This window comes from Saccopteryx leptura, chromosome 4 (genome assembly GCF_036850995.1).
Source record: "Saccopteryx leptura isolate mSacLep1 chromosome 4, mSacLep1_pri_phased_curated, whole genome shotgun sequence".
Classification (NCBI taxonomy): domain Eukaryota; kingdom Metazoa; phylum Chordata; class Mammalia; order Chiroptera; family Emballonuridae; genus Saccopteryx; species Saccopteryx leptura.
Genome location: NC_089506.1, coordinates 131,034,005 through 131,041,949, shown reverse-complemented (window position 1 = coordinate 131,041,949; position 7,945 = coordinate 131,034,005). Strand labels below are relative to the sequence as shown.

At 41.3% G+C, this 7,945-nt stretch overlaps 1 non-coding gene across 1 annotated transcript; it reads left to right on the top strand.

Moving 5' to 3' along the window:
- Positions 1–5,288: 5,288 nt before the first annotated feature.
- TRNAS-AGA (transfer RNA serine (anticodon AGA)) lies at positions 5,289–5,364 on the top strand. Its single transcript has one exon. It is a non-coding gene; the product is annotated as a tRNA-Ser (tRNA).
- Positions 5,365–7,945: the final 2,581 nt, after the last annotated feature.

Sequence of the window (7,945 nt, the reverse complement as noted above, 5' to 3'; positions counted from 1 at the left end):
TGTTAACAAGATGCATCCATGTTACTGTAAATGATCCGATGTCATCATTTCTTATGGCTGAGTAGTATTCCATAGTGTATATGTGCTACATCTTCTTTATCCAGTCATCTATTAAAGGGCTTTTTGGTTGTTTCCATGTCTTGGCCACTGTAAACAATGCTGCAATGAACATGGAGCTACATGTGTCTTTACGTATCAATGTCTCTGAGTTTTGGGGGTATATACCCAGTAGAGGGATTGCTGGGTCATATGGTAGTTCTATTTTCAGTTTCTTGAGGAACCACCATACTTTCTTCCATAATGGTTGTACTATTGAATACTTTACATTCTACCAACAGTGTATGAGGGTTCCTTTTTCTCCACAGCCTCTCCAACACTTGCTATTACCTGTCTTGTTGATAATAGCTAATCTAACAGGTGTGAGGTGGTATCTCATTGCAGTTTTGATTTGCATTTCTCTAATAACTAATGAAGATGAGCATCTTTTGTGATCATGGTATCTCCCCTGCCAGGTAAGTATAAAATGAGCATCTTTTTATATATCTGTTGGCCATTTGTATTTCTTCCTCGGAGAAGTGTCTGTTCATGTCCTCTTCCCATTTTTTTATTGGATTGTTTGTTTATTTGTTGTTGAGTTTTATGAGTTCTTTGTATATTTTGGATATTAGGCCCTTATCTGTGCTGTTGTTTGAAAATATCATTTCCCATTTAGTTGGCTGTCTGTTTATTTTATGGTCAGTTTCTCCTGCTGAGCAAAAACTTCTTAGTCTGATGTAGTCCCATTCATTTATCTTTGCCTTCACTTCCCTTGCTTTTGGAGTCAAATTCATAAAATGCTCTTTAAAACCCAGGTCCATGAGTTTAGTACCTATGTTTTCTTCTATGTACTTTATTGTTTCAGGTCTTATATTTAGGTCTTTGATCCATTTTGAATTAATTATAGTACAAGGGGACAAACTGTAGTCCAGTTTCATTCTTTTGCATGTGGCTTTCCAGTTTTCCCAGCACCATTTATTGAAGAGGCTTTCTTTTCTCCATTGTGTGTTGTTGGCCCCTTTATCAAAAATTATTTGGCTATATATATGTGGTTTTATTTCTGGACTTTCTATTCTGTTCCATTGGTCTGAGTGTCTATTTTTCTGCCAGTACCATGCTGTTTTGATTGTCGTGGCTCTATAATATAATTTAAAGTCTTCTTTTTCCTTAAGATTGCTTTGCCTAATCCCCTAATTTTTGTGATATATATATATATATATATATATATATATATTCCACTAAGATTTCAACTAGATTCCAAGTGTTCAAATTTCTTTGACCTTAAAAACCTACTTCAAAACTATTAAATTAATTAAAATGTTTTAATGGCCCATATTAGCTTTATTTTATTTTATTTTTATATATTTTATTTCTTTTTTTATTAAGTTTTTGAATTTATTGTATTAACATGGATTCAAGTGTCCCACTCAATATAACTCCCTCACTCCCCAACAATATGCCCCCCATCACAACCCCTTTGCCCCCCTCCCCCTGACTTTCTCCCCCCATTCCCTCTGGGATTTGCTGTCCTGTTATCTGTATCTATGTATTATGTATGTATAATTTCACTAACCCCTCCACCTCCTCTGATCCCATCCCCTCATCCACCTTCCCTCTGCTCCCTGTGACCCCATCTCTGCCTCTATTCCATTCCTCAGTTCGCTGTGTTCATTAGATTCCATATATAAGTGAGATCATATGATATTTGTCTTTCTCTGCCTGGCTTATTTCATTTAGTCTCCAGGTTCACCCATGCCATTGCAAAAGGTAAGATTTCCTTCTTTTTCACGGTCACATAGTATTCCATTGTGTATATGTACCACTGCTTTTTAATCTACTTGTCCACTGACGGACACTTGGGCTGTTTCCAGATCTTGGCTATTGTAAACGATGCTGCAATAAACATGGGGGAGCATATCTTTTTTTGAATCAATGATTTGGTATTTCTAGAATATATTCCTAAAAATAGGATAGCTGGGTCAAAAAGCAGTTCCATTTTTATTTATTTATTTTTCTACTGTATTTTTCTGAAGCCGGAAACGGGGAGAGACAGTCAGACTCCCGCATGCACCTAACCGGGATCCACCCGGCACACCCACCAGGGGGGCGACGCTCTGCCCACCAGGGGGCGATGCTCTGCCCCTCCGGGGCATCGCTCTGTTGCGACCAGAGCCACTCTAGCACCTGGGGCAGAGGCCGAGGAGCCATCCCCAGTGTCCGGGCCATCTTTGCTCCAGTGGAACCTCGGCTGCGGGAGGGGAAGAGAGAGACAGAGAGGAAGGAGAGGGGGAGCGGTGGAGAAGCAGATGGGCGCTTCTCCTGTGTGCCCTGACCGGGAATCGAACCCGGGACTTCTGCACGCCAGGCCGACGCTCTACCACTGAACCAACCGGCCAGGGCCTGGCAGTTCCATTTTTAATTTTTTGAGGAAATACCACACTGTTCTCCACAGTGGCTGCACCAGTCTGCATTCCCACCAGCAGTGCAGGAGGGTTCCCTTTTCTCCACATCCTCGCCAGCACTTATTCTGTGTTGTTTTGTTGATGAGCACCATTCTGACTAGTGTGAGGTGATATCTCATTGTGGTTTTAACTTGCATTTTTCTCTAATGATTAGTGATGTTGAGCATTTTTTCATATGCCTATTGGCCATCTGTATATCCTCTTTGGAGAAGTGTCTATTCAATTCTTCTGCCCATTTTTTAATTGGATTGTCTTTCTGGTGTTGAGTTTTAAAAATTCTTCATAAATTTTGGTTATTAACCCCTTATCAGACATATCAGCGAATATTAGCTTTAATTATATAACTACAGACAGTAATAAATGACTACTATGGATAAAAAGAAAGAAACTACCCATTTTAAAGCATGGCACAGACAAACACTGTAGGAGAACTTACTTCTGCCTTCTTAATGATGTTAACAGTCATTCCTAAACATGATAAGAATATTTCTCATAAATGACTATATTTCGGGAGGCCAGATGCAGCCTTCTCCTTGGGTCATGGAATTTTTACTAGAGAATTTGGTTTTATAGTTCAGCTCATTAGGAACAATGCTCAGAATAGAAGAAGTTACCCTCCAAACCTTGCTTCTGAGATTTCAAATGAAGCACCTTTAAGTAACTTTGTTCATAGAAAGAATTTTCTAGTTATTTTCATTCTAATGAGGGAGAAAACACCACTAATGTACTAGTTCTGTTCAATCATCAGCTCTCTCCAGTTCCAATATTTTATTTTTTGTTAGAATAGTTGTGTGTGTCCATTAGGAATCGAGAAACTGTATTCTAGTTTCTTCTTGCTTATGTTAAGAAATATTGGGCTTTAAAGAACCCTAAATTTAGGGTTCTGCCCCATGAGATTCTGTATAACATAATTCCTTCAAAGAAACTTGAGGTGTTGAAAAATGCTGGATAGGAATTTTAGGGTTTTGTTTGTTTATTTGTTTGTTTCTGTCCATGGACAGGACTCTACGTGTAGAATCAACCAACCAACATATTTTTCCCCAACATTTTTAAGCTGTACTATTTTAATCTACCTCTGAGAACTGATGCTCACAACAATCCTACTAGGCTAAAGTTGTCACCTCTATTTTACAGATAAAGAAACTGGAGCTCAGGAAGATTCAGGGTTGTACCCAGGGTCACACTGTCAACACCAAGACAGCTATGATGGGAACCTGGATCTCTTTGACCCTGCTCTGCCACTGCCCTGAGGGAACAGAAAAGAGGTCCTGGTTTATTCTCAAATGACAGAGATAGTCCTACTCTCTGCTATGGTCACAACACTACCCTGCACTTTGGTCCATGCCATAATGATGTAAACCTGTAATAGTCAGAATGGGCAAGTTATGCTATGAAACAAAGTCTTGCTCACCCTCCATATCTGCAGCTGATAGGCTGAGAGGCTAACATTTCATAGTTACCCAGGGACTCAGGCAGACAGAGGCTATACTGTCTTCTTAAGTCAATGTCTCAATACAATGCTTCAGGAGACACAGCAGCAAGGGAAGAGACCATGGGAAGTCTCAACATGCTATTGCCCAGAAGTGACATAAACCCACCCACATTTCATTGGCCAAAGCAAATCAGATAACCACACCTAACTTCAAGCTAGTTCTCCCAGATGCTTGAAGAAGAAGAAATCCAGAAATTTCAGTGAGCTCTAGTCATGTCTACAACATTACTATTAGTCAGAAGAAGCACTGGGCAGAGAGTCATGGGACCTGCATCCTAATACTGGCTTTGCCACTTGATAAACTCCATGACCTTAACCCCACTTCCCTTCCCTGTAATCCTTTGTAAGGAGAAGTTTGGGATAGAGGGTTGTTACCTCTCTGATTCTGTACCAGAATAAATGCTGTATTTTTTGCTAGCTCTCAGAACCCACACATTTGGAGTAGGCCAGTGGAGTCATCTTCAACTAGAGTGCAAGGCTCAGGGAAGATCTTGCAGGGCATTGTGGAAATGGATTCATTTATATACACAATAGGGAGCACAAGAGTCAGCCAGTACTTAGAGTTTTGGGATAGCCCACACAAGTATGAACGTGTCGGAGATTCCATGTCACAAAACGTACTTTGTTAACTCACTTTGACAAAGGCATTTTTGTTTTAACTGCTTGTGACAGCAGCTCACTATTTACTCAAAAATGTGCCTCATCTCCAGGTGTTTCCCATTTTGTCATAGTTTTGTTGCCAAGACAAAAAGTGGTGAGTAAACAAAATTTAATTATTTTAAAAAAATATTTTACTTTCTTTTTTCTTAATTTTTATTTATTTATTTTAATGAAAGAGGAAGGGGGTGGGGAGAGAAAGAGGAACTTCTATCTGTTCCTGTATGTGCTTTGACCGGGGATCAAGCTGGCAGCCTCTGCTTTGGGAGAACGCTCTAACCAACTAAGCTATCTGGCTAGGGCTAAACTAAAATTAAAAAATATAGCATCACTGCTTGAGTCTATGGGAAAACATATTAATCAAAGAAACCCAATGAAAAAAGTCTCTGAGAAAAGGATAAAAAGGTCATTTCTAGTTTTATTTTTTCTATAAGACATTTCTTGATAACACCCAGAGTCTCTGATACAGTATACAAAGTACAAAAACAGTCAACAATACTTGTGAGTAAATGGATAAAACTTAGTTGTTCATCTATGATTGATTTACACTTTCATGAAATAATGATACCTTACATTTGTATAGCACTTGACAGTTATAAAGCCTTTCTCTTACCTTTGACAGCAGTGGAAAGCATTAACTGGCCCTGGCCGGTTGGCTCAGCGGTAGAGCGTCGGCCTAGAGTGCGGAGGACCCGGGTTCGATTCCCGGCCAGGGCACATAGGAGAAGCGCCCATTTGCTTCTCCACCCCTCCGCCACGCTTTCCTCTCTGTCTCTCTCTTCCCTTCCCGCAGCCAAGGCTCCATTGGAGCAAAGATGGCCCGGGCGCTGGGGATGGCTCTGTGGCCTCTGCCTCAGGTGCTAGAGTGGCTCTGGTCGCAACATGGCGACACCCAGGATGGGCAGAGCATCGCCCCCTGGTGGGCAGAGCGTCGCCCCATGGTGGGCATGCCGGGTGGATCCCGGTTGGGCGCATGCGGGAGTCTGTCTGACTGTCTCTCCCTGTTTCCAGCTTCAGAAAAATGAAAAAAAAAAAAAAAAAAAAAAGAAAGCATTAACTGCTCCCAGACTAGAATTCTGATTGTGGCTCAGTTGCTTTGTAGCTGTGAGCTTGGACACATTACTTCACTCCTTGGAGACTTCCTTCTCATTTGTGGAATAAAAGTGATGACAGCTCTTCTCAGGATTATTGAAAGGGTATAATGAGATCTTGTATGGTGATGGTGTCTAATAAAGGACCTCACCTGGAGAAGATGCTTAATAAAAGGTGCTTTCTCTACCTTTTCTGTGAAGCAGGAAAGGGAGGTATCATTACCCTCATTCTATAGATGAGAAGCAGAGGCCCAGAGAGATGAAGTGGTTTGCCCACAGCCTCATAGGCACAGGGTTGGAGCCCTGAGTTATGCCTAGCTCTCTCTAGCAGACCACCCCACCAGCCAACACAGGGATGCAATGACTGCAAGGTAGATATTTGTATAGAACATGTGTACCATGTGACTTAGGGCTGCCATGTTGTCTTGTTGGTGTTGTTTTATGTGACTTTGCCTTTTTATTCCGCCTAGACTGGTCATACCCTGAGAACCTTGTGCTCCACGGCAACCATCTCAGTGAAAGGTATTCAATGAGTGATTATCCACTAGCTGACTTTCAAATTTTTGCAAAGCCACCCGGCTAACCATGACTCAGTGGCACCTTTAACAATTAAAGAAAAAAAACCCCTGGTTTTTAGGAACCTTGTCACCCAAGGTTGACAATTACAAAGGGCATAATAATTCAGTTTAGGGTATGGTAAGGAAACTGATAATGCTACCTAAAATGCTGAGATGATTAAGTGATCTTAGTGGTGACAACCTTCTGTTCCCCTTTTACATGGCACTTGACAGTTAAGACCTGACTCTTTAACAGATCCACAATGAACACCTACTAGGTGGCAGGCACAGACCTGCAATCCAGCTCATAGTAACGAATAGGCATATAACCTGACCTCATGGAACTTATGAAAAGATGAAACTTTCAACAAGTCAATAAATATATATATAATATTTATAATGATATATCCTAATAAATAAAGAAAAGAAAAAATGAAGAACTAAAAGACAGCATAACTGTGTGTGTGTGGGGGGGGGCTAATTTAAATTAATAAGTTAAAGAAAGCCCCTATGAAGAAGTGATAATTATACTGAGATCTGAGAAAAATTAGTAGAAATTTGTCAGGCAAAAAGTAAGATACAGAGCAGTCCAGGCCAAGGGATCGGCGCCTTGGGGCCTGAGGCTGGGAAGGCCAGGAGTGGCAATGAGGTTACAAGGCCAGAGCCCTGGGAACTAGAGAGACATAAGAGGATATAGGGGTGGGCTGGGGCCAAGTCCTTGTAGGCAATATCAAGCTGCAATTGGAAAATTTTAAACAGGAATATCATATGATTAAACTTAAACTTATGTTCTGACGGATCTCTCTGCTGTTAAATAGAAGAAACAGTTACATTTAGGAATGGATTCAATCTATAGGGGCAAAATTGGAAGCAAGGAGACCAGCAGGGAAGTACTGCAGTGGTCCAGATGAAGGATGAGGAAGGTGTGGGCTTCAGTGGAAACAGTGAAATGGAGAGATATAAAGGAAATTGTAAAATAATTTAGGGATTGACTTGATGGGACATGATGGTGAATTTGATATACTCCACGAGGGAGAGAAAGATGACTCTCATGTTTCTGGGTATCTGGTATAAGATTTAGAGAGAGGGCAGATAGGTAATGGGCATAGTTAGAGTTTGGGTCAGGCCATTTTGCACATGAGATGCCTCTGAGACATCCAAGAGGAAGAAGTCATTGGATATAAGTTTGGAGTCCTTGGTACACTGGTGATATTAAAGTTGTGGGCTGGTGAGATTACCTAGAGAGAGTGCAGAAAATGAGAGGAGACTCAGGGCTGAGCTGAGACCTCTGAACCCACAAAAGAACTGAGTAGAGAACCAGAAGAATGAAGTGTCACAGAAATAAAGGGAAATTGAGGCCTTAGGAAGGAAAGAGTGGTCTGCTGCACCCTGAGAGGTGAGGTGGAATGAGCCTGGAAAGTGCTTGCCCACGAGGACCACACAGAAGTTTTTTGTGACACTGACAAGAGTGAAGGGCAGAGGGTGAAGCAGAAAGGGAGCTGTGGAGCTGAAAATGGACCTGAGGAGAAGAACTAGCCCTTGGTACATATCTATGAGAGGCTGAGCTCTGAAGGAGAGCAGAGAGAACAACTCCAGGAACATATGAGGACTAAAGAGTAGCTTTGTAGGTTTGCGTCATGTTGAGGAATG